This window comes from Arachis ipaensis, chromosome B9 (genome assembly GCF_059453495.1).
Source record: "Arachis ipaensis isolate K30076 ecotype BB chromosome B9, ASM5945349v1, whole genome shotgun sequence".
Lineage (NCBI taxonomy): Eukaryota > Viridiplantae > Streptophyta > Magnoliopsida > Fabales > Fabaceae > Arachis > Arachis ipaensis.
The window spans coordinates 49,566,669-49,589,367 of record NC_142444.1 but is presented as its reverse complement, the minus strand read 5'-3'; the positions used below and the strand labels follow the sequence as shown (position 1 = coordinate 49,589,367).

The 22,699-nt window shown below is 39.5% G+C and overlaps 1 non-coding gene across 1 annotated transcript; it reads right to left on the bottom strand.

The window, feature by feature from the left end:
* Positions 1-10,289: 10,289 nt before the first annotated feature.
* LOC148544598 (small nucleolar RNA R71) lies at positions 10,290-10,397 on the bottom strand. Its single transcript, XR_015900851.1, has one exon. It is a non-coding gene; the product is annotated as a small nucleolar RNA R71 (small nucleolar RNA).
* Positions 10,398-22,699: the final 12,302 nt, after the last annotated feature.

Sequence of the window (22,699 nt, the reverse complement as noted above, 5' to 3'; positions counted from 1 at the left end):
CAAGGCTTCAGCATTCTCAAAACCCAAAAAGGTGCCAAGACAAGTGCAAACAAGCATGATATGAAATACAATATTATAAACAAGCTTCAGGATCAGGACCAAAGCTTGAAAGCTACTTGTTGTTTTTTCAAAACGAAAAGTTGCTAAAGAAGCAACCAGAAGGAGTATCGACAGTCAGCAAAATATTCAAATTACAAAATAAAGAGTTTAAAAGCCCACAAGTCAGGCCATCTACACAAACATCCAAGAAAAATCAGCTAAGAATGGGAGCCTTCTCAGCAGCATCAGTACGGGGAGAAGGAGGGCGAGTCTGAATAGGCACCGCATCCACGGTACCATCATCCCAGTTCAAGATCTAACAGTCCGGATCAGAAACGAAATGACCGACCTCACCTGGAGGAACAACAGAAGTTGACACTTTGACAGAAGGCACATGGGGAGGCTCGATATCGTCATCATCCTGGTCATCAAGGACAGTCTTACCATCCCTCACAACATTATCCAGGCTAAAAAGAGTAAGGTCGGCCTCGGGAGCAATAATTCGAACCTGCTCCTTCAGGTTCTTGTAAGCAGCATTCACACTGCCAACAAGATGACCCTGAAGCTTAGAATAATCAGCTCCGGCATTCTCCAACCCCCCCTTCAAACGCGTTCCTTCCCGATAGGACGTAATGTAGCTGTCTTTATGCCTCAACGCCGTGTCCTCGGCCAACCGCACAGAAGCTGCCAGAGCAAGGAAACTCGCCTTCTCATTCTCCAAATCCTTCTCCAGTTTGGCAACCTTCACCTCAAGCTCCACTTTCAAACCCTTCATCCGATCGAATTTTGTTTTGCCTCCTCCATGAAGGCTTTGGTGGCATGGAGAGGAAGATTTTGAGCCGTTCGGTACAAGGCAGCTCCCATATGTGCCATTTTTACACTACTCCAAGTTATAAAGTCCAAATGACGAAGGAGTGATACATCATCCATAGGGAGGACACCGTATGGACCGATCTGCTGATCTACGAACTCGACCGCGTCAAAATCAGGGGCATCAAGGTGGAAAGGCTCAATTGTTTTTTGTTTCTTGTTGGGAGGAGCACCAGAAGTAGCAGCGGAAGATTGCGGAGGCTTGGCCAGGCGAACCCTATGAGTGGGAATTACCCTCCTCAGGCCAGGAGAACTCGGCACGGGCGGCTTCACTGGAACTTGAGAAGATCCCTCTCCCGCCACCTTGGCCGAGATATTTTGAGCAGCTGCAGCCTTCTTTGCTTTCTTATAGGCCTTCATGGAATCGTTGTTTTTTGACATCTCTGAAAATACAGAATCGACCACAGCAATGGGTTACAATCATAAAAAGAAGAAGCAAAACTAAAAAGCAAGTATAGAAACAAGTCAGACAGTACCCAAAGCAGTTCGAATCAAAGATGGATCACTCAAAAATCTTTTCGTATCAAGATGGGGTGCTTCCCCCCATAAATCTTCAAGAACAATTACAAAATCCCGCTCAACCTCGTCAAGCATCTCCCATGTATAGCGAGACACTCTCACATTCTTTTGCCATTCTAGAGGAAAGGCAGGCTCATCATTTTCATCAAGAAAAAGGGGCGGGCCCCCTCAACAGCACGGACTCGGAAGAAATAATTCTTAAAATCTTTAAAAGACTCATCGTACATGGTAAAAACTTTATGCCCCTGGGCCGACCTGAAAGAATCCCAGGAAGTTTTCTTTTTGGAAGACCCTCCGGGCTTGGCAGAAATAAAAAGATAGAGGAAAAGAGTCTGAGAAGGTGTTATGCCTAACTCTTGGCAAAGCAACTGAAAAATCTTGATAAAACCCCAGGAATTCGGATGAAGCTGGGATGGGGCAATATTACACGACCACAACAAGTCGGTCTCGAAAGCAGTAAAAGGAAAGGTAATGTCCAACTAGCTGAAGAAATATTCATAGGCGTAGAAAAAGGGACGCTCCCCCTCGACAGAAGTAGGAAAGCAAACCCTCTCGTCAGAGTCGGGCGCCACAAGCTCATAATCTCTCTCCCGGACACCACCACCACAAACCCTATGACGTTTCCTCAGCTCTACACAAAACTCAGCATCCAAAACAGAGACACACATTAAGACAAGGGAGTCCAACCAATCGGACATCCCTTCGGGAACTTTAGAAGACATCTCTACAATGTTATAACGAGAAGACATGAGGCCAACTAATCCTACAATAAGAAAAGAAGATTGGATTACTAAAACACATCTCGGACAAAGGGCAAAACAACTCGACTAATATGATACAGAAGAATAAACAGAAAAGGAAAACCCCAAGACTCAAACCAAAGCCCTGGGGCATCCTTTGGAGGCAGTAACAAAGCAAGGATTCAGGAAAAATCTACAGCTTACGTCCCGGCATCTCTCAAACAAGAAAAGTCAAAACACAAAAAGTCATCAAAACCACTATCTTTTTACAGTCTATCAGCAAAAAGCATCGACAATATCAAATACGCCAAGCGGAAATCGTCAAAGGCACAACCTTTTTTTAGAATCAAACAAAATCATCATCAAAGGCACAAACAAAAATGGTGATAACATGCAAAAGCCCTAAGAACATCAAGCAACAGGAAAGATGAAAAGGTTCATGCAAAAGGGTAAAGAAACACCCAGAACACACATTACAACAGCAATCAGGCACAGCAAAAGCAGAAAGATCCAAATATTCTCCAAACAAAATCAAAACTTTCTCAAAACCAGAAAGGAAAATGACGTGAGAAAGGAAGAAAAACCAACCTGAATAAAGAAAGAAGCTTCAAAGGAGATTGAAGATGGAAAGATGGAATCACCCAAAGAATCGCCAAATGATGCTGAGGCAAAACGCAGGCAAAAACAGAAAGTGAGAGAGTGAAGGGAGAAGTTACGAAGAAAGACAAAGAAGAGAAACCGTTTTTTGATCGTGAATTTCAAAAATAAAAGCCAAAGAAACGGGCAATCAAAACCAATTAATGAAGGTATTTAAAGCTTCGCATATTCCCAAAGCCAAAGCGCTGATATAAAAATGCACGCTCTTAGAGGAAAGCGTTCCACATTCAAAAAGGTTCTACAAAGAAAGGAATCGACAAAATGCTCGAGTTCGGCTTCACTAGAGAAAGATCGAAGTCAAGGACTCGACCTCAAAGCAGAAGATCGAGCTCGAGCAGGGGCACTGTTCACACCCTGGTTCGAGCTATCCGATCCGGGATGATCAGCAATAAAGCGACCGACCTCTTCAGGTCAGGCTATCCGACCTCTTCTCAAAAGAAGTCGGTCAAATCGACAGAAAAGCCCAGTAAAGGGCCCAAATAGAGGAACACGACCCAAATCCAAAGGCAGTCCAAGCCTATAGAGATAAGGGCGGTTCCTTTGAAGATAAGCTGACCACAACTCAAAGATAAAGATAAGATAAGATAACTAACTTATCTTATCTAGAAAGGTCACTCTACAACCACTATAAATACACTAGAGCACCCAGGTATAACTCATACTCTGATTCTACAATAAACCTGCTTAATACCCATGCTAACTTAAGCATCGGAGTCTCTTGCAGGTACCCCCCACCCTCCGGTGACCAAGGATCAGAAGTGCAGCCAGTCCAACAAGTCGGACACAACAGCTCCGGCTGCCAATAGCCAGCCGGACACGTCATCTTTGACCAGTACAGAAGATCTCATCCGAGATCGACCTACAGTTTCAGGTAACCCTTGGAACAGTATATATATGGCTATGTGAGCTATAAATTGAATCTTTAATTAACCTAAGCTCTTCACCTATACACACACTCTATGTACTTCTAAAATCATGCCTAGCTACCCAAAATTTTCCCACTTTTGTATTACATACTCATGCATTAACTTTTCTTTTAATTTTTACCACATATGCATTGATCTTTTCATTAACTTAACTTAGCATTGGGGTAATTTTGTCCCCTTATTTAATTACTTAATTACTTGAATATATATATATATATATATTTAAATAAAATAACATAACATTATCAATGCACATGGATTTTCAATTTTTCTAGTTTAACATGAGTAGGTACCCAAATTCCTAATATTTTATCATGACACATTTCCTTATTAACCCATGTTCCCACAATCTTCCCATACTCAATTGACACACAATTTCTATCTTAAGCTAACCAAAGATTCAATTGGGATATTTAATTGTTTTTCTACTTAAGGCTAGTAATGTGGTAAAATATAGAACAAATGGGATTTAAAAAGGCTCAAAGTGGCTAACAAAGATAAATGGAAGGGTAGGCTATTTTGGGGTAAGTGAGCTAAAACAATTAATGGCCTCAATCATATGCATGCATATAATACATTAAACATTGGACATATAGGATGGAACAAAATAAAGATTACAATCATAGAGAAGTAAACACACAAGAATAAAATTTATGGTTAAATAATGTAACCATGTTATTAGGCTCAAGTCTCACAGGTTGTGTGTTCTAGCTTTTAACTATGTTCCAAATACAACTTCTAACAATTTTAACACAAAAAATTTGATTTAAATTAGTGAAAATTTTCAAAAATAGGGTCTTAAAAAAGAAACTTTATTATTTTCTAACCAAATAGAACATGCATACAATTACCTATTTCTATGCTATTTATCCTATTCTAACAAAAGAAAAATTAACTAAATATCCTATTTTATTCGGAAGTCAGGTACTGACCGACCTCCCCACACTTAAAGCTTTGCACCGTCCTCGGTGCCATCTGTCAGGAACAAAGGGGGGCTGGTAGCAGCATCTCCACCATCGGGACCGTCATGGCCTCCCTGTGCTGGTAAATGAAATGGAGTCCGGGGTGTCTGGGTCTTCTCTAGGTGGGTGGTTACCAATAATCAGCTCCTTGAGGTATGTAAATTGGCGCTTGTTACAGCGCTCCCTTTGCTTTCATTTTCGGTCAAGCCGGTCTAATTTCTCAAGTATCTGATGGAGTAGTTGGTTTGTTGAAGGTGCTTGTGATGTGGAAGAAGAAGGGATATCTTCCGCTGGTTTTGTGCTCTAGTTGATAGTGGTTGCTGGAAGTCTTATATACTTCCCGTTATGGACGTATTGATCATCTCGTGAAATCATGGCCTTGGTGTCCCCAGCTCTGTAGGAGACTCCGGCTGCTGAGACTAGATCTAAAACCAAGACGGGGAAAGGTAAGTTACCTGTGATTTGTACATGTCCCATAGCATGCCGAATGTGTCTTGGTAAATTGAGGTGCTGGTCTGTAAGGATACATCAGAGTAGAACAGCCATGTCTATAGTGAAGGAGGACTAATGAGTGCTCGAAAAAACGTAATGGGACATAATCTGTGCCCATACTCGAGCCTCCAAGGTGAGTGCTGAAGCCAATATGCTCTTAGGTCGATATCGATGGTATCCATAAATCCATCTGCTACCAGGTTGTGCTATAACTCTAAGAATGGCATCCCAGTCAAATTGGAATGTCTGGCATTTGAATGAGGCTTCTTGGAATGCGTCCAATCCTTCTGGAGCAGGGGAAAGATCTAAAGCTCGTTGAATAGCCTCTTCAGTTATAGGGACTTACTTCTGACGGACATAGACAGACTACATGGTTGGCATGTGAAAATTGGAGTAGAATTCAACTACCCATGATAGATTAACCTGCCGTGGGTGTCTCCGTAGGAATCCCCATTGTCTTCGCTCAATACGGGGCTCAACAAATTCAACAGTGTTGGTCAGAAGGATAAGGAGGTACTCATTGTTATAATTCCTCTCTGCCAGGATTGGGAACATCTGCTCACAGTAGCGGTTAGGGAACCGCGCAGTGTCCTTTGCTGGAAAAGCTTTCTCTTTTTTTATCGACCTTGATGATCCTCTTGATTCGTTTTGTTGAGGGTTTCACCGCTGTTGAAGATGGCTCTGTTGTTAGTGTCCTTTTTGTTCCTTTCCTTGCTGGTAGTTTTGGAGTAGCTTTCTCTTTACCTTTCTTGGTGGCCATCCTGAAAAGGGAAAAAGAAAGTAATATGTAAAGCTAAGGGTTCAAGCAAGGGAGTGGATAGTATAGGTGATAATCAATGCACGGTAAAGAAGGATGTCGTTAACACATGGTCATGATTACATGTGAGAAGTTCATCACTGGAAATATAGCAAGTGCAGGTGATGACAATTAAATGCAAGATGTTTATTGGCATGCCGGCAAAGGCATGAGTAGCATAGATCAAGCATTAAATGTCCAAGTTAGATTATCAACTCTTTCAAACTAACAACCTGTTTGTATTAACAATTATATTTAATCAATAAAATATAAAAGGGGTTTTGTGAAAAACAACAGGCATTTAGAGTAATAGAATAATTTAAATTAATGTGGAATGCTGATGAGCAGATAATTTATACGCTTTTTGGCATTGTTTTTAGTATGTTTTTAGTATATTTTAGTTAGTTTTTATTAGATTTTTATTAGTTTTTATTTAAAATTCACTTTTCTGGACTTTACTATGAGTTTGTGTGTTTTTCTATAATTTCAGGTATTTTCTGGCTGAAATTGAGGGACCTGAGCAAAAATCTGATTCAGAGGCTGAAAAAGGACTGCAGATGCTGTTGGATTCTGACCTTTCTGCACTCGAAGTGGATTTTCTGGAGCTACAGAAACCCGATTGGGGCGCTCTTAATTGCGTTAGAAAGTAGACATCCTGGGCTTTCCAACAATATATAATAGTCCATACTTTGCCTGAGATTTGATGGCCCAAACAGGCGTTTCAAGTCAGCTCAAGAATTCTATCGTTTAACGCCAGAACTAGCACAAAAGCTGGAGTTAAACGCCCAAACTAGCACAAAAGCTGGCGTTTAACTCCAAGAAAAGTCTCTATACATGGGAGCTTCAATGCTCAGCCCAAGCACACAACAAGTGGGCCCGGAAGAAGATTTATGCATTAATTACTCATTTCTGTAACCCTAGGCTACTAGTTTTCTATAAATAGGACCTTTTGCTATTGTATTTTCATCTGGGGATTATCTTTTGATCCTTTGATCATATTTTGGAGGCTGGCCTCTCGGCCATGCCTAGACCTTGTTCTTATGTATTTTCAACGGTGGAGTTTTTACACACCATAGATTAAGGTGTGGAGCTCTGCTGTTCTTCATGAATTAATACAAGTACTATTGTTTTTCTATTCAACTCAAGTCTATTTCTTCTCCAAGATATTCATTCGTACCCAAGAACATGATGAATGTGATGATTATGTGACACTCATCACCATTTTCACCTATGAACGCGTGCTTGACAACCACTTCCGTTCTACATGCAAACAAGCTTGAATGTGTATCTCTTGGGTTTCTAATCTAAGATTGGAACCTTCGTGGTATAGGCTATAATTATTGGCAGCCATTCCTGAGATTTGGAACATCTAAACCTTGTCTGTGGTATTCTGAGTAGGATCTGGGAAGGGATGACTGTGACGAGCTTCAAACTCGCGAGTGTTGGGCGTGTGACAGACGCAAAAGGATCAATGGATCCTATTCCAACATGATCGAGAACCGACAGATGATTAGCCGTACGGTGATAGCGTGTGTAGAACATTTTCACTGAGAGGACGGGAAGTAGCCATTGACAATGGTGATGCCCAACATAAAGCTTGCCATGGAAAGGAGTATGAATGATTGGAAGAATGCAATAGGAAAGCAGAGGTTCAAGAGGAACAAAGCATCTTCATACGCTTATCTAAAATTTCTACCAATGAATTACATAAGTATCTCTATTTTTACTTTATGTTTTATTTATCTTTTAATTATCAATCCTTCATAACCATTTGAATCTGCCTGACTGAGATTTACAAGATGACCATAGCTTGCTTCAAGCCGACAGTCTCCGTGGGATCGACCCTTACTCACGTAAGGTATTACTTGGACGACCCAGTGCACTTGCTGGTTAGTTGTGCGGAATTGTGATAAAGTGTGATTCACGTTTGAGAGCTCCAAGTCTTTGGCGCCATTGTTGATGATCACAATTTCGTGCACCAAGTTTTTGGCGCCATTGCCGGGGATTGTTCGAGTTTGGACAACTGACGGTTCATCTTGTTGCTTAGATTAGGTAATTTTACTTTTTATTTTCGAAAAAAATTTAAAAAAAAATTTTTTTTCTCTATTTTGTTCTTCAGAGTTTTTAAGAATGAATTCTTGAGTTTCATGATGATTTGTTGAAGTCTGGCTGGCTGTAAAGCCATGTCTAATCTTTTGGACCAAGGTTTCAACTTATCATCACAAGGGCTTGTTGATTTCTTTCAATTTTGCTGTTGTGAGCAATGATCTGCTAAAGCTTGGCTGGCCATTGGCCATGTCTAGTGTTTTGGATCGGAGCTTTCACTGAAAGCTTGGCTGGCTAGTAAGCCATGTCTAATTCCTAGACCGGAGTCTTAGACTAACATTGCAATGATTCCTGGAATTCTTATTAAAAATTTCAAATCCCTTTATTTTCTTTTCCACTCAATTTTCGAAAAACCACAAAAAATTTATAAAGTCATAAAAATAAAAAATATTTTATGTTTCTTGATTGAGTCTAGTGTCTAATTTTAAGTTTGGTGTCAATTGCATGCCTCTAATTTTCGAAAATTACATGCATTATGTTCTTTATTAATCTTCAAGTTGTTCTTGATGATTTCCCTGCTCTGATCTTTAAATTCTATTGTTTTGTGTGTTTTGTTGTTTCTCATATGCATTCTCAATTTGTTAGTTTCTCTTATATGAAAATTTTTAAGTTTGGTGTCCTGCATGCATTGTTTGTTTGATTTGAGTTTCCTAAAATTAGTTGTATTTTGATTGTTTCTCATCATTGAAAAATTCAAAAAAAAATTCAAAACTATGTCTTTTCAAGTCAATAATACAGAGAATTGAAGATTCAGAACATTCAGTAGAGGAATCAAACAGAAAAAGCTGGGCGTTCAAAACGCCCAGTGAAGAAGGAAAACTGGCATTTAAATGCCAGCCAGGGTACCTGGCTGGGCGTTTAACGCCCAAAAAGGTAGGATTTTGGGCATTAAACGCCAGAATGGATGCCATTCTGGGCGTTTAATGCCAGAAGGACACTAGAGGGAAGATTTTGTTTTTAATTCAAATCTTTTTCAAATTTTCATAATTTTTCAAAATCAAATATTTTTCAAATCATATCTTTTCAATCATATCTCTTCAAAATCAATTTCTTTCCATTTTTTATTATTATTATTTTTGAAAATCCTTGCTATAATTAATGATTTACTTCAAAATTTTCAAGTTGCTACTTGCCTATTAAGAAAGGATCAAATTTTAAATTTTAGAATCATAACTTTTAATTTCTTGTTAGTCAAGTAATCAACTTTAATTTTAAAACTTTCTTTTTTTAAAATTGATTTTCAATCATATCTTCTCAATCATATCTTTTCAATCACATCTTTTTCAAAATTAATTCTCAATCATATCCTTTTTATTTCTAATTTCAAAATCTTTTTCAAAAATCACTTAATTTCTTTCCCAATTTTAATTTTCGAAAATCTCAATCAAATTTTCAAATTTCTTTTTATTATTTCAAAATCTTTTTAATTTATTTTCGAAAATTCTTCCGCTCTTCTCACATCCTTCTATTTAAGGGACTAACACTCCTCTTCAAGGTGCAATTCGAACTCTATCCCTCTTGATAAGTTCGAATTCTCTTCTATCTACCTCCTCCTTCTATTCTTCTTTTCCTCTGACACCTAAAGGAATCTCTATACTGTGACATAGAGGATTCCCTACTTTCTTGTTCTCTTCTCTTTCATATGAGTAGGAGCAAAGATAAAGGCATACTTGTTCGAGCTGATCCTGAACCTGAAAGGACCTTGAAGAGAAAGCTAAGAGAAGCTAAAGCACAATTCTCTCTACAGGGCCTAACAGAGCTTTTCAAAGAAGAAGAAACAATGACAGCTGAAAACAACAATGCCAACAATGCAAGGAAGGTGCTTGGTGACTTTACTGCACCTACTCCCGACTTCTATGGGAGAAGCATCTCAATCCCTGCCATTGGAGCAAACAACATTGAGCTTAAGCCTCAATTAGTTTCGCTAATGCAACAGAATTGCAAGTTTCATGGACTTCCATTGGAAGATCCTCATTAGTTCTTAGCTGAATTCTTGCAAATCTCTGACACTGTCAAGACCAATGGGGTTGACCCTGAAGTCTACAAACTTACGTTCTTCCCTTTTGCTATAAGAGATAGAGCTAGGACATGGTTGGACTCACAACCTAAAGAAAGCCTGAACTTTTGGGAAAAGCTAGACAATGCCTTCTTGGCAAAGTTCTTTCCACCTCAAAAATTGAGTAAGCTTAGAGTGGAAGTCCAAACCTTCAGACAGAAGGAAGGTGAATCCCTCTATGAAGCTTGGGAAAGATACAAGCAATTGATCAGAAGGTGCCCTTCTGACATGCTTTCAGAATGGGGTATCATAGGAATCTTCTATGATGGTCTATCTGAATTGTTCAAGATGTCATTGGGCAGCTCTGTTGGAGGATCTCTTCATCTGAAGAAAACACCTGCAAAAGCTCAGAAACTCATTGAAATGGTTGCAAATAATCAATTCATGTATACTTCTGAAAGGAATCCTGTGAATAATGGGACAACTCAGAAGAAAGGAGTTCTTGAGATTGATACTCTGAATGCCATAGTGGCTCAGAATAAAATATTAACCCAACAAGTCAATATGATTTCTCAGAGTCTGTCTGGAATGCAAGCAGCAACAGGCAGCACTAAGGAAGCTTCCTCTGAAGAAGAAGCTTATGATCCTAAGAACCCAGCAATGGAAGAGGTGAATTACATGGGAGAACCCTATGGAAACACCTATAATCCTTCATGGAGAAATCATCCAAATCTCTCATGGAAAGATCAACAGAGACCTCAACAAGGTTTCAACAACAATAATGGTGGAAGAAACAGGTTTAGTAATAGCAAGCTTTTTCCATCATCTTCTCAGCAACAGACAGAGAATTCTAAGCAGAGCCACTCTGACTTAGCAACCATTGTCTCTAATCTAATCAAAACCACTCAAAGTTTCATGACTGAAACAAGGTCATCCATTAGAAATTTAGAGGCACAAGTGGGTCAGCTGAGTAAAAAAGTTATTGAACTCCCTTCTAGTACTCTCCCAAGCAATACAGAAGAGAACCCAAAGAGAGAGTGCAAGGCCATAAACATATCTCACATGGCCGAACTTGGAGAGGAGGAAGAGGCAGTGATTTCCACTGAGGAAGACCTCAATGGACGTCCACTAGCCTCCATGGAGTTCCCTAATGAGGAACCATGAGAATCTGAGGCTCACACAGAGACCATAGAGATACCATTGAATTTACTTCTACCATTCATGAGCTCTGATGAGTATTCTTCCTCTGAAGAGGATGAAGATGTTATTGAAAAGCAAGTTGCTACGTACATTAGAGTAATCATGAAGCTAAACGCCAGGTTGTTTGGTAATGAGACTTGGGAGGATAAACCTCCATTGCTCATCAAAGAACTGGATGACTTGACTAGGCAGAAATTACCTCTGAAGAGACAAGACCCTGGAAAATTCTTAATCCCTTGTACTATAGGCACCATGACCTTTGAGAAGGCTCTGTATGACCTGGGGTCAAGTATAAACCTTATGCCTCTCTCTGTAATGGAGAAGCTAGGGATTATTGAGGTACAAGCTACTAGCATCTCACTAGAGATGGCAGACAATTCAAAGAAACAGGCTTATGGACTTGTAGAGGATGTCTTGGTAAAGGTTGAAGGCCACTACATCCCTGCTGACTTCATAATCCTAGAGACTGGGAAGTGTATGGATGAATCCATCATCCTTGGCAGACCCTTCCTAGCCACAGCAAAAGCTATGATTGATGTTGACAGAGGAGAATTGATCATTCAAGTGAATGAAGACTCCCTTATGTTTAAAGCTCAAGGATATCCCTCTGTAACCATGGAGAGGAAGCATGAAGAGTTTCTCTCAATACAGAGTCAAATAGAGCCCCCACAGTCAAACTCTAAGTTTGGTGTTGGGAGGCCACAAGCAAACTTTAAGTTTGGTGTTGAACCCCCACATTCAAACTCTAAGTTTGGTGTTGGAAGGTTCCAACATTGCTCTGAACATCTGTAAGGCTCCATGAGAGCCCACTGTCAAGCTATTGACATTAAAGAAGCGCTTGTTGGGAGGCAACCCAATCTTTAATTATCTATGTTAAATTTCTATTTTCTTTTGTTATTTTATGTTTTCTGTAGGTTGATGATCATTTGAAGTCACAAAAACAATTGAAAAAGCAAAAATAGAAGTAAAAACAGTATTAAAAATAGAACACCATGGAGGAGAAACTTACTGGCGTTTAAACGCCAGTAAGGGTAGCAGAATGGGCGTTAAACGCCCAGTCTGGCACCATTCTGGGCGTTTTACGCCAGAAATGGGCACCAGACTGGCATTTAACGCCAGAAAAGGGCAAGCTGGCGTTAAACGCCAAAAATGGGTAGCAGCCTAGCGTTTAATGCCAGAATTGGCAGAAAGGGGCGTTTTTGCACGCCACTTGGTGCATGGATGAGATATCCTTGACACCTCAGGATCTGTGGACCCCACAGGATCCCCACCTACCCCACCTCTCTCTCTCTTCTTCACCCATTTACCAATCACCTCAATACCTCTTCCCCAAAAACCTCTCACCTATCAAATCCCACCATTCTCTTCACCACTCACATCCATCCTTCATAAAACCCCACCTACCTCACCATTCAAATTCAAACCACTTTCCCTCCCATACCCACCCATAATGGCCGAACCATAACCCCCCCTCTCCACTCCTATATAAACCCATCTTCACTCCTTCATTTTCACACAACCTAAACATTACTTCTCCCCCTTGGCCGAAACACTAAGCCCCCTCCATCTACTCTATTTCTTCTTCTTCTTCTACTCTCTTCTTTCTTCTTTTGCTCGAGGACGAGCAAACCTTCTAAGTTTGGTGTGGTAAAAGCTAAATCTTTTTATTTTTCCATAACCATTTATGGCACCTAAGGCCAGAGAAACCTCTAGAAAGAGGAAATGGAAGGCAAAAGCTTCCACCTCCGAGTCATGGGAGATGGAGAGATTCCTCTCAAGAGTACATCAAGACCACTTCTATGAAATTGTGGCCAAGAAGAAGGTGATCCCCGAGGTCCCTTTTAAGCTCAAAAAGGGTGAATATCCGGAGATCCGACATGAGATCCGAAGAAGAGGTTGGGAAGTTCTCACAAACCCCATTCAACAAGTCGGGGTCTTAATGGTTCAAGAGTTCTATGCCAATGCATGGATCACCAAGAACCATGATCAAAGTGTGAACCCGGACCCTAAGAATTGGCTTACAATGGTTCGGGGGAAATACTTAGATTTCAGTTCGGAAAATGTAAGGTTGGCATTCAACTTGCCCATGATGCAAGGAGATGCACACCCATACACTAGAAGGGTCAACTTTGATAAAAGGTTGGACTAAGTCCTCATGGACATCTGTGAAGAGGGCGCCTAATGGAAGAGAGATTCAAGAGGGAAGCCGGTTCAACTAAGAAGGCATGACCTCAAGCCCATGGCTAAGGGATGGTTGGAGTTCATCCAACGCTCAGTCATTCCCACTAGCAACCGGTCTGAAGTTACTATAGACCGGGCTATCATGATTCATAGCATCATGATTAGAGAGGAAGTAGAAGTTCATGAGGTTATATCCCAAGAACTCTACAAGGTGGCAGACAAGTCCTCTACTTTGGCAAGGTTACCCTTCCCTCATCTCATTTGTCACCTCTGCAATTCGGTTAGAAATGACATAGAGGGAGACATTCTCATTGATGAGGACAAGCCCATCACTAAGAAAAGGATGGAGCAAATAAGAGAACCTCTCCAAGAGCATGAGGAATTTCCTCATCATGAAATCCCTGAGATGCCTCAAGGGATGTATTTTCCTCCACAAAACTATTGGGAGCAAATCAACACCTCCCTAGGAGAATTAAGTTCCAATATGGGACAACTAAGGGTGGAACACCAAGAGCATTCTATCCTCCTCCATGAAATTAGAGAAGACCAAAGAGTTATGAGAGAAGAGCAACAAAGGCAAGGAAGAGACATTAAGGAGCTCAAGCACTCCATAAAATCTTCAAGAGGAAGAACAAGCCGCCATCACTAAGGTGGATCCGTTCTTTAATTTCCTTGTTCTTTATTTTCTGTTTTTTTTTTCGAAAATTATGCCTTATGTCTATTTATGTTTGTGTCTTTATTACATGATCACTAGTGTCTAAGTGTCTATGCCTTAAAGCTATGAAAATGAATCCATCACCTTTCTTAAATAAAGAGTGTTTTAATTGAAAAGGAAAAGAAGTGCATGAATTTTAAATTTTAAAACAGTTTAATTATTCTGATGTGGTGGCAATACTATTGTTTTTCTGAATGAATGCTTGAACAGTGCATATTTTTTATATTGTTGATTCATGAATGTTAAAATTGTTGGCTCTTGAAAGAATGATGGAAAAGGAGAAATGTTATTTGATAATCTAAAAAATCATAAAAATAATTCTTGAAGCAAGAAAAAGCAGTGAATAAAAAAAGCTTACAGAAAAAAAAAGAGAAAAAAAAAAGAGAGAAAAAAAAGAGAAAGAAAAAGCAAGCAGAAAAAGCCAATAGCCCTTTAAACCAAAAGGCAAGGGTAAAATAAAAAGGATCCAAGGCTTTGAGCATCAGTGGATAGGAGGGCCCACAGGAATAAAATCCTGGCCTAAGCGGCTAAACCAAGTTGTCCCTAACCATGTGTTTGTGGCGTGAAGGTGTCAAATAAAAACTTGAGACTGAGCGGTTAAAGTCGTAGTCCAAAAGCAAAAAGAGTGTGCTTAAGAGCTCTGGACACCTCTATTTGGGGACTCTAGCAAAGCTGAGTCACAATCTGAAAAGGTTCACCCAGTTATGTGTCTGTGGCATTTATGTATCCGGTGGTAATACTGGAAAACAAAATGCTTTGGGTCACGGCCAAGACTCATAAAGTAGCTGTGTTCAAGAATCAACATACTTAACTAGGAGAATCAATAACACTATCTGAATTCTGAGTTCCTATAGATGCCAATCATTCTGAACTTCATGGGATAAAGTGAGATGCCAAAACTGTTCAGAAGCAAAAAGCTAAAAGCCCCGCTCATCTAATTAATACTGATCTTCATAGATGTTTTTGGAATTCATTGTACATTCTATTCTTTTTATCCTATTTGATTTTTAGTTTCTTGGGGACAAGCAACAATTTAAGTTTGGTGTTGTGATGAGCGGATAATTTATACGCTTTTTGGCATTGTTTTTAGTATGTTTTTAGTATATTTTAGTTAGTTTTTATTAGTTTTTATTTAAAATTCACTTTTCTGGACTTTACTATGAGTTTGTGTGTTTTTCTATGATTTCAGGTATTTTCTGGCCGAAATTAAGGGACCTGAGCAAAAATCTGATTCAGAGGCTGATAAAGGATTGCAGATGCTGTTAGATTCTGACCTCCCTGCACTCGAAGTGGATTTTCTGGAGCTACAAAAGCCCAATAGGTGCGCTCTCAATTGCGTTGAAAAGTAAACATCCTAGGCTTTCCAGCAATATATAATAGTTCATACTTTGGCCGGGAGTTGATGGCCCAAACAGGCGTTCCAAGTCAGCTCAAGAATTTTGGCGTTTAACGCCAGAACTGGCACAAAAGCTGGAGTTAAACGCCCAAAATAGCACAAAAGCTGGCGTTTAACTCCAAGAAAAGTCTCTACACATGGGAGCTTCAATGCTAAGCCCAAGCACACACCAAGTGGGCCCGGAAGAAAATTTATGCTTTAATTACTCATTTCTGTAACCCTAGGCTACTAGTTTTCTATAAATAGGGACCTTTTGCTATTGTATTTTCATCTGGGGATTATCTTTTGAGGAGGAGATGTAGTTTTTAGAGAGAGAGGTTCTCTCCTCTCTCTTAGGATTAGGATTTAGGACTTCTCTTAGTTTTAGGAGTGACTCTCAATCCCAGGTTCAATGTTCTTTTATTTCTTTTCTCAATTTTGTTTATGACTCTCTATGTTTAGATTGATTTTCTATTTAATATATTTTGAGGTATTTCAGACTTATGATCACTTTCTTTTATTTATATAAATAATTTAGATTTTTCCCTTTTGGCTTTAGTTGAGTCATTGGTAACTCTTGAGTTATCAAACTCATTGTTGATCGAAAATTGGAATTCTTCAAGAATTACTTCGAGATTCAATAACTCTAACTTTTCCCAAGGAAAGACTGGGACTTGAGGATTCAAATTAATTCGTCCACTTAACTTACCTTCATAGTTAGAGGTTAACAAAGCGGGAGAAAATCCATTCTCATCACAATTGATAAGGATAACCAGGATATGACTTCCAGTTACAATACCTTGCCAAGAGTTTATTTTATTATTATTATTTTATTTTTCTTATCATTCAACATACTGCTTCCTTACTTTCTAAAACCCCTAATTTACAAGACTCATAACCAATAATAAGAACATACCTCCCTACAATTCCTTGAGAAGACGACCCGAGGTTTAAATACTCGGTTATCAATTTTAAAAGGGATTTGTTACTTGTGACAACCAAAACGTTTGTATGAAAGGACTTTTGAAGGTTTAGAAACTATACTTGCAACGAGGATTATTCCGTAAATTTCTAGACCACGCAAAAGTTCTCTCATCAGCGATCAAGCATTTGATCAATGAATGGCAAGGGGTAGTGATCCTTGCAAGTGGCTTGGTTGAGATGCCTATAGTCAATGCAAACTCTCCATGAATTCTGCACTCTAGTTGTCATGAGTTCTCCATGCTCATTCTTTATTGTTGTGACTCCAGAATTTTTGAGCACCACTTGTACTGGACTAACCATTCACTATCTGAGATGGGGTAAATGATATCAGCTTCAAGTAGTCTGGTTACTTCTTTCTTGACAACTTTTAAGATGGTGGGATTCAATCTTCTTTGGGGTTAACAGACAGGCTTTGTTCCCTCTTCTAAGAATATTCTATGCTTACAAACTTGAGGACTGATGCCTACTATATCCGCCAAGCTCCATCCAATTGCTTTCTTATGTTTTCTCAGCACACTGAGCAGTTGCTCTTCTTGTTGAGAAGTGAGTTCCCTTGCAATGATAACTGGGAACTTCTGATTATCCTCAAGGTAAGCATACTTGAGGTGTGGAGGGAGGGACTTTAATTCCAATTTAGGCTCTTGGCTAGGCTCTGGACCATTCGAGGCTAGTGATAATGGCAAAGGGTCTTCATTATGTTTAGAGGCTGTCCCCACACATGGACCTTGCTCTATGTGCTTCTCTTCTATTTCTTCTTGGTGAACTTCAGCTACAGTTTCATCAATGATGTCGCATTGGAAGATAGAATGATCTTCTGGAGGGTGCTTCATAGCTTCATTTAAACTGAAACTCACTGTTCTGCCATCTATCTCAAAGGAGTAAGTTCCTGAGAATGCATTCAACTTGAACTTTAAAGTCTTCAGGAATTGTCTTCCAAGCAGGATTGATGATAGTTTGCCTGAGTCATTAGGGGGCATTTCCAGGATATAGAAGTCAATAGGAAATGTGAGCCCCTTAATGCTCACTAATACATCTTCAGCAATTCCAACTACTGTAATAATGCTTTTATCTGCTAACACAAAACGAGTTGCCGACCTTTTTAAGGGATGGAGCCTCAAAGTATCATATATAGACAATGGCATTATACTAACAAATGCTCCTAAGTCACACATGCAATCAGAAAATATTACACCTCCAATGGTACAGTTAACCATGCATGGGCCTGGATCACTACATTTTTTAGGTATACCTCCCATTAAAGCAGATATAGAACTACCTAAAGAAATAGTTTCTAACTCATTAATTTTATCTTTATGAATGCATAAATCCTTTAGAAACTTTGCGTATTTAGGTACCTACTGAATGACATCAAAAAAGGGAACAGTAACCTCAACCTTTTTGAATATTTCTACCATTTTGGGATCAAGTTCCATCTGCTTTCTGGATTTCTTTGCAAGGTGTGGAAATGGGATAGGGATGGTGTCCTGTGCAGCTTCAGCTTCCTTTGGTTCTTTGTTCCTTGGTTGAACTGCTTTTTCTTCAACTATGTCTTGTACCTTATCTTCTTCTTCAACATCTTCCATTTCAGCATCTTCTACTTCTATCACATCCTCAGCTGGGGTGTATACTATTGGGCTTGGCTCCTCCTGGTTCCTCTTTGTTAGTGTGGTTCCGGACCTCAAGGTGATGGCATTGATGCCACCCTTGGGGTTAGGTAAGGGTTGAGAGGGAATTCCACTGGAGCTTAAAGGTTGGTTATTGGAATTAGGTAATGAATCTATCCTGAAGGCGAGAGCTTGTAAAATGGCATTCAGACCATTTGAAGTAGAGTTTAGTTGTGTCTGCATATCTTGTTGTCCTTGTACAAGAGAACGAAGCATCTCGTCATTTGATAAGGAATTAGGATAGGTGATCTGAGGAACTTGTTGTTAGTTATGCTGGGATCCTTGAGATTGTCTTAGGTGAGGTACTCTGTAAGGCTGGTTCTGATTCTGCTGCCTGTTGTTGTTATTCCACCTCTGGTTTCCATTGTTATCTCTGCCTCTTCTGTTATAGTTGTCTCTCCATCTATGGTTGGAATTATCTCTCCAACCTTGGTTGGAGTTGTCATGCCATCCTTTGTTATAGTTTCCACCTTGGTTGTAATTGCCGCCTTGTTGATTGTATCCTTGATCCGGGCGATCATAGAAGTTGTGAGTAGCTGCCACAGTGTTGTCTTCTTGTTGGAGCTGCGGGCATTCATCAGTATAATGACTATAATCAGCACATATTCCGCATAATCTTTGTGGGACTAACTGTTGTCTCTGTTGTGGCGGGTTAGGCTGAGATTGTTGTTGTTGGTTCAACTGCATTTGCTTCAGTAGGTTGGTCATTTCACATATACTCTGTGTAAGAGCAGTAGTTTCAATGCTAGAGGAAACCTCTGCAATAGCTTTTGAGTGGCCATGCCTGTGCCTGTGATTCCTAGTAGACTCAGCTAAGTCGCTGATCAGTTGCCATGCTTTATCTGCGGTCTTGTACTTTTTCATAGAACCATTACTAGCACCATCCAGTGTAGTTTTCTCTTTAGGCTTCAAGTCTTGTGTGAAGTAGCTGATCAACACCAGTCTGTCAATCATGTGATGGGGGCATGCGTCTAGAAGAGTCTCTGATTCTCCTTGAACAATGCAGGAGATCTTTTTTCTCAGTCTATCTGTGACTTTAGCTAGAAAGTATTTTTCCAGAAATTCTCTCCTGAGCGTATCCCAGTTGGTAACAGTCACTTCAGGTTGGGAGTAGTACCACTCTCTCGCCTTTCTCTCAAGAGAAAATGGGAAGGTGGTTAACAGAATAGAAGTTTCATCTGCACCATTATGCCTGACAGTAGAACAGGCTGTCTGGAAATCCCTTAGGTGCTTGATAGGCTCTTGAGCAGGTAAGCCATGAAACTTGGGCATCAAGTTGATTAGTGCAGTCTTTAGTTTGAAATCTGCAGCCAGAGTTGGATGATGCACTTGATACGGCTGCAGTGTAAAATCTGGGGCTCCAGCCTCCTGGAGAGTAATCCTCCTAGGTGCTACCATTCTATATGCACGAGAATCAACTGAATCAGTAGTAAAGGAGTTTGTTTCGCTCTCAGATGGCAGTTCATATTCGCCCTCAGATGAGACTGGTGAATCAATAACAATCACTTCACCACCCTCAGAGGCTATCCTGTGTTGAGCTCGCCTAATACGTGAAGGAGTTCTTTCAATTTCAGGATCAAACGCGGCTAAGCTTGAATCAGACAGTGAACGCGTCATTTAATGAAAGAAACATATAGCTCATGGTAAAAATAAAAATAAAATATGCAAATAAAATAAAATATGTACACTAATTAATAATTCAGCACACAATTGCAACTCCCCAGCAACTGTGCCAAAAACTGACGTGCAGGCAAAAGTCAGCAAATTAAGAAATCAATATAGAGAATGCGTTGAGAGTATAGTTCTTAACCAGCTAAGATCCGCCTTGTCAATTTATAAAAGTTGTCACGAAATCTAGAAATAAAAATACTGGGAGTTTGAGTCCCAGGTCGTCTCCCAACGAGTTGCAGGAAGGGGTGCTAACTTATTAATCAAGAATTTTCGAAAGATTTTGAGTTTGAATAATGAACAATAATTATAAATGAAAGCAATAAAACTAAGAATTATTATTAATATAAAAAGGCCTTAACTGGGGGAATAATTAATTGGAAGTGCTATCCTTAATGTTTGATGTTCTTTTATTGTTGATTTGAGTTGTTATTATTGTTTCCTTACAATCGGTAGTTGTTAGATTTTATTATTCTTGCACATTTATTATGCTTTCCTTTTATGCCTTCTAAGTGTTTGACAAAATACTTGGTAAGATGCTAGAGTAGATTTTTGAGCATTCTTGGCTTGGAAAGAGGAATTAGGCAATCTTGAGTCATGAATACCCAACTTATGTTGGCGATCTAGAGTGATTAGTTAATATTATTTCCATTGACTCTAATCTCTTGCTAATTTGATTAGTAAGTTGATTAGAACTTTTGGATTGATATTAACTAGTCCTATTTGACTTTCTTCCGATGATGGAGACGACGAATTAGGATTAGCTCTTGTTAATTATTGTTATGAGTGACTAGGATAGAAAGCCTATATTCTCAATCCTTGCCTTGAGTGTCTCTCTTTATTATTTGCTTTCTTTAATTATTTTCTTTATTTTTCTTGCCGTTTACTTTCTTGCCCCTTTTATAAATCAAACCCCCCTGCTTGCATTTTCATAGCCAATAATCAAGCATTTCATTGCAATTCCTTGTGAGACGACCCGAGGTTTAAATACTTCGGTTAATTTTCATTGGGGTTTGTACTTGTGACAAACAAATTAAATTTTGATTGAGGATTGTTTTTTGGTTTAGAACTATACTTGCAACGAGATTTCATTTGTGAAATTCTATACTGACAAATTAAATTCCTTTCAATCAAATGGTTCTAAGGTTATTAGTTATACTGACCATGCTACTCTTAAGTACCTTCTAACCAAATAGGATGCCAAACTAAGATTGATCAGGTAGGTGCGCCTTTTTCAGGAGTTTGATATTGATATTAGAGACAGGAAGGGTCAAAGAATCACATGGCTGACCACCTTTCCAGGATTGAACCTGAAGAGGTCGTGCAACAACCCACTCCGGTGAATGAGAACTTTCAGGATGAGTAACTCTTTGTTATCCAGAGAGCCCCATGGTTTGCAGATATTGCAAATTACAAGGCTATGAGATTCATCCCATAAGAATATATTAAATAGCATGTGAAGAAGCTGCTCAGTGATGCCAAATATTTTTATGGGAGGAACCTTATCTTTTCAAGAGGTACTCAGATGGTATCATTCGGTAGTGTATTTCGGATGAGGAGGCACAGTAGATCCTTTGGCATGGGCATAGTACCGAGTATGGTGGCCACTTTAGTGGTTAGAAGACAGCAACTAAAGTCCTCTAGAGTATTTTTTATTGGCCCACTCTCTTCAGAGATGCTCGGAATTTTGTGAGAAACTGTGACAAGTTCCAGAGAGTTGGAAGTCTTCCCAAACAACCATGAGATGTCACAGCAAAGAATATTGGAGATTGAGTTGTTTGATATGTAGGGTATTAACTTCATGGAACATTTTCCGCCTTCATATTCAAACAACTACGCTCTAGTAGCAGTTGATTATGTATCCAAGTGGGTGAAAGCAGTGGCTTCGCCCACTAATGATGTCAAGGTGGTGCTAAGCTTTCTTCAAAGATATATTTTCAGCCGGTTTAATGTCCCAAGGACACTAATTAGTGATGGGGGCAGTCACTTCTACAACAAATAGCTGGAGTCTCTCCTTCTGAAATATGGAGTCTGTCACAAGGTGCCAACCACCTATCATCCTCAGACAAGTGGACAGGTTGAGGTCTCAAATATGAAACTCAAGAAAATTCTGGAAAAGACCGTTATTACTTCAAGGAAGGACTGGGCTAGGAAGCTTGATGATGCTCTTTGGACATACCAGACAGCCTTCAAGACTCCTATTGGCATGTCTCCATATCAGTTGGTGTATGGAAAAGCCTATCACTTGCTAGTAAAATTCGAGTACAGAGCATACTAGGCAACAAAGTTCTTGAAATTTGATGCCAAAGTTGCAGGAGAGAAGAGGCTCCTCCAACTCAATGAGATTGATGAATTCAGAAACTCAGCATATGGAAATACCAAGCTCTATAAAGAGAAGACAAAGGAATGGCATGATAAAAGGATATCCACCAGTGTATTTGAGCCAGGCCAAAAAGTCTTATTATTCAATTGAAGGCTCAAGATATTCCCAAGGAAGCTCAAATCCTGGTGATCGGGACCATTTATGGTAACTAGAGTGTCTTTGTATAATCATGTGGAACTCCAAGAAGAAAACTCTGATAGGAGGTTCACTGTCAATGGCCAGAGGCTAAAGCACTATCTTGGAGATGAGGTTGATCGTCAGAGGTCAGCTCATCTACTGACTTAGCAGAGCTGGCCATTAAGCTAGTGATGTTAAAAAGCGCTTGTTGGGAGGCAACCCAATATTTAGTATCATTTAATTTTATATTCATTTTGGTTTTATTTATTTTATTATAGTTATTTATAGTTTTCCTTCTTTTTACGTATG